Source organism: Pteropus vampyrus, unplaced genomic scaffold (assembly GCF_000151845.1).
Source record: "Pteropus vampyrus isolate Shadow unplaced genomic scaffold, Pvam_2.0 Scaffold613, whole genome shotgun sequence".
Taxonomy (NCBI): Eukaryota; Metazoa; Chordata; class Mammalia; order Chiroptera; family Pteropodidae; genus Pteropus; species Pteropus vampyrus.
Genome location: NW_011889394.1, coordinates 225,846 through 230,638, shown reverse-complemented (window position 1 = coordinate 230,638; position 4,793 = coordinate 225,846). Strand labels below are relative to the sequence as shown.

General features: G+C 32.9%; 1 pseudogene; it reads left to right on the top strand.

Moving 5' to 3' along the window:
- The first annotated feature begins 1,218 nt into the window (after positions 1-1,218).
- LOC111733678 lies at positions 1,219-1,337 on the top strand (annotated as a pseudogene).
- The last annotated feature ends 3,456 nt before the right edge of the window (positions 1,338-4,793 follow it).

Below are 4,793 nucleotides of genomic sequence, written 5' to 3'. Positions count from 1 at the left end.
ACTGAAATTCAGCATTCTCCTTGGCCCATTATAAGGCAGAAATGGCTTTAAGACAAAACAAGGCTCTTAGAATCCGAGAAAGGAGGGGTCCTTTAACCCAAGATTGTTTTCTTGTTTGTTTTTTGTTTGCTTTTTTTGCTTTTTTTTTTGTTTGTTTCTTTTTGTTTTTGTTTTATCTTACGGAATATATAAACCAAGCCTGATTTTCGTTATCCTCTTGATAGGAAAATGAATAATCGAAATGTAACTAGATATATGATTCAAATAACAAGTTTGAATCTTTGTATTTCCTTGTCTAGAGATGGGCGGCACTTCAGTGGTATACTCAAGATTCCGTCCTGACTGAGACAGAGGGAAAGAACTCCATGAAACCCCAAGAAGCATGGACTACCACTCTTCTCAGCAGGAAGCAGATACAAAAGAGATCTCCTGTCCCTCAACATCTCTACTAATAAGAAGGGAGTTCATGGCTCTTAGAAAGGGTTAGACAGGAAAATTAGGGAGTTTGGGGCTGCATGCCATAATTATGAGGTCATCCTATTCTAGAAAGTGTCTGCCCTAAACTACCCACAATTAAGCAAGCCAGAAGGTATTTTTGAGCTAAATATAACTCATACAAGGAAACAAGTGAGCAGAAGATTGAATACTAGTTTCAGCCAGTCACTCACACCTGCGCAATGAAGGTCCCAACGACCTTCAACTCACCTGAGCCTCATTGTACCATCAATATAATATAATGCACATGTCCGGAAGTTTATTAAAATCATTATAACCGACTGAATTCTGGAAATGAACATGAGCGGAAAGGAAATGATGAGTCACTGGGTCCTGTCAATTTTAGTCGTCAATCAAGAAAGCAGACCTTTTAAGAAAAGTAACCACTCACAGCAAACAGGGGAAAAAACCTCAAAGACTTTGTTACTGTGCCCCTGAGCCCTTGATCCTTTGAGCCATTCTTCTCTTGCTCAGGCCTGCTTCCATGTCTGGTAGTGTACTATTGCTTCTTATAAAGCTATTATTTTCTGCTGTATTTTGATATCTTACTCAGTTCTTTATTCAAGACATCAAGAACCTGGACAATGCACCAAAAGAGGAACACCACTCTCTGGTAATAATGGGATGAAAAAAGATATTATACAAAAATAGTAAACCCCCCCCCCCAGAAAAAGGGAGTGCTATACTTACATCAGAAAAAAATAGACTGTCAAAAAGGAATAAAGAAATGGCCATGTCACCCTGAACACAACCAATCTCGTCTGATCTTGGAAGCTAGGCAGGGTTGGGCCTGGTTAGTACTTGGATGGGAGACCACCTAGAAAGATCAGGTGCTGTAGGCATAAAAAAATTAAATAAATAAAAATAAATAAATTTTAAAAAAGGAACAAAGAAGTTTATTACATAATGATAAAGAGGTTAATTCAACAGAAAAAAAATATAACAATTATAAATATACGTACACCTAACATCAGATTTTATATATGTAAGGCACATATTAACAGATTTGAAGGGAGGAATTGACACCAATACAACAACATTGCATGACTTTATACTCTACTTTTAATGATGAAGAAAATATCCAGGCAGAAAATCAGTAAGGAACTACTGACTTGAATAACACTACTGCCAAAATGAAACTAGCAGATGTATGCAGAATTTTCTACTCAACAACGAATGATTAAATATTCTTTTAAGTGCACATGGAACATTATCCAGGATAGATCACATTAGGTCACAAAATAAGTCTTAATAAATTTAAGAAGATAGAAATGTTCCCTACTATCTCCTTTGACTGCAATGAAATGATACTAGAAATAAGTAACAATAAGAAAATGGAAAAAAAAATCACAAATATGTGGAAAGTCAACAATATACTCCTGAAAAAACATTGGCTCAAAAAAAAAAAATCAAAAGGGAATTTAAAAATATCTTGATACAAATGAAAATAAAATTACAACATGCCAAACTTATGGGATGTAGCAAAGCAGTTCTAAGACAGAAGTTTATAGTAATAAACACCCATGTTAAAAAAGAAATCTCATACAAGCAGCTTAACCTTTCACTTCAAACAAACAAACAAACAAACTAAAACAAACAAATAAAAACAAAAACAAAAACAAACTAAGCCTAATGTTAATGTAAGGAAAGAAACGATACAAATTAGAGCAGAGATAAATCAAGTAGAAACTAGAAAAGGCAGCAAAACTGAGGGTTTTTTTTCCTAAGATAAACAAAATCGACAAATGCTTAGCTAAGCTAAGGCCCGGCTGAGGCGTGAGGGCGGCACCAAAAAAATAAAGTAGTAATGAAAGAGGGGCTATTACAACAGATAACTTAGCAATAAAAAGGTTTACAAGAGACTATCATGAAGATTATATGAGAACAAGTTGGATAACCTAGAACAAATAGATTAGTTCTTAGAAACATACAATCTACAAAAACTGAATAAAGAAGAAACAAAAAGCTTGAAAAGGCCAATAACAAATAAAAAGATTGAATCTGTATTCAAAACTTCTCAAGAAAAAATACTCAGGATCACATGTCTTTATGGGTGAATAGTACCAGATATTCCAAGAAGGATTAATACCAATTCTCCTTAAATTCTTCCAAGAAAATAGAAGAGAAGGAAATTCTAGGACCATGTTGATACCAGAACCAGATAAAGACACCACAAGAACTATAGGCCAACATCCTGATACATATAGATGCAAAAAGTCTCAACAAAGTACCAACGAACAGACTCCAATACACTAAAAGGACCATACACCATAATCAGGTGAGACTTATCCCTGGGATGTAAATATTGTTCAACATAAGCAAATCAATATCTGTGATATATTACATTAATCAAATAAAAGATACAATTATATGGTGATCTCAATAAGTACCTACAAATGATTTAGCAAAATTCAATGCTTTTCACAATAAAAATACTTAACTAGGTATAGGAGGAATGAACTTCATTCTAACGAAGGCCATATAGCAAAAGTCTACAGCTAACAAACCTCATACTCACTGATGGGTAAAAAACTAATAGATTTTTCTGTAAGATCAGGAACAGGCAAGTGTGCCCATTCTCCCCACTTCTGTTCAACCTAGTACTGCAAATTCTAGCCAGAGAAATGAAGAAAGAAAAAGATGTAAAAGTTAACCAAATCAAAAAGGAAAAAGTAAAATTATTGCTGTGTGCAGTTGACATGATTTGAAAACCCTAAAGTTTCCACCAAAATACAATACTACTAATAAACAAATTTGGAGAAGTCGCAGAATATAAAATCAACATACAAAATTAGTCACATTTCTATATGTAGATAATGAAATATCTGAAAAGGAAATAAAAAAATTATTTACAATAACATCAAAAATAAAATAAAATGCTTAGAATTACACTCAACCAAAGAGGTGACAGACTTATACACCGAAAATTATGAATCATATGTGGAGGAAATTAAAGAAATCATACATAAATAGATAGCTCATGTTCATGAACTGGAAAAAATAGTAGTGTTAACAAATGTTCATACAACTCATAGTGATCTGAAGATTCAATGCAATCTCTATCAAACTCACAGTGGTATTGTTACAGAAATACATTAAAAAAAAAATTACCTTAAAATTCATATGGAACCACATAAGGTCCCCAATAGCCAAAGCAATCTTGAACAATAAGAACAAATACGAATGCATGACATTTCCTAATTTCAAAATATATTACAAACTTTGAATAAATAAAAGATATGGTACTGGTATAAAAACAAACCCATAAACTAATGGAACAGACTAGAGAATCCAGAAATAGACCCACTCGACTGATTATCTAAATGATTGCCAAGCATACACAATGACAAAAGGATAGATTCTTCTACAAATGCTGTTAGAAAAACTAATTATGCGCATGCATAAAAATGAATTGGGACTTTTATCTCATATCACATACAGGTATCAACTCAAAATGGATTAAAAATTTAAACATATAAGCTGAAAACATAAAAGAATTAGAAGAAAACAGGAAAAAAATTTCCATGTTGATAATGGGGGAGGCTATGTAAGTGTCCTGGCAAAGGGTATATGAGATACTCTGTACTTTCCTCTCCATTTTTCTATAAATCTAAAACAGTTCTAAAAATAATTTTTTGGGGGAAAGCTTCTTGTCTTTCTTCTGGGCCATCATTTTTTCAGATGTGACATCAAAAGCAAAGGCAACTAAAGTAAAATAAACAAATGGGATTGCATCAAAATAAAAAAGGTTCTGTACAACAAAGGAAACAATCAGCAAATTAAAAAGCAACCTATGGAATGAGAGAAAATATTTATAAACCATCTACTCATAAGAGATTATATCCAAAATATATTAGGAACTCCTAACAATAGCAAAAGCAAAAACCGGTCAACAAAAACAAATAATTTGATTTAAAAAATGAGCAAAAGGTCTAAATAGACATTTCTCCAAGAAGACACACAAGTGGCTAACAGGTATACAAAAAAGATATCAACATCACTAAACATGAAAATGCAAATCAAAACCACAACGAGGTATCACCTTACACCTATCGGAATGGCTATTACCAAAAAAAAGACAATATGTAAGTGTTGGTGGGAATGTGAAGAAAAGGGAATCTTGGTACAGTTTTGATTGGTATGTAAAATTAGTAGAGCCATTATGAAAAAAAGTATAGAATTTTTTTACCAAAAAATTAAAAATAAAATTATGTCATGATCCAGGAATCCCACTTCCGAGTATATATACAAAGGAAGTAAAACCTCTTTCTCAAAGAGATTCTGAAATCCCATGTTAA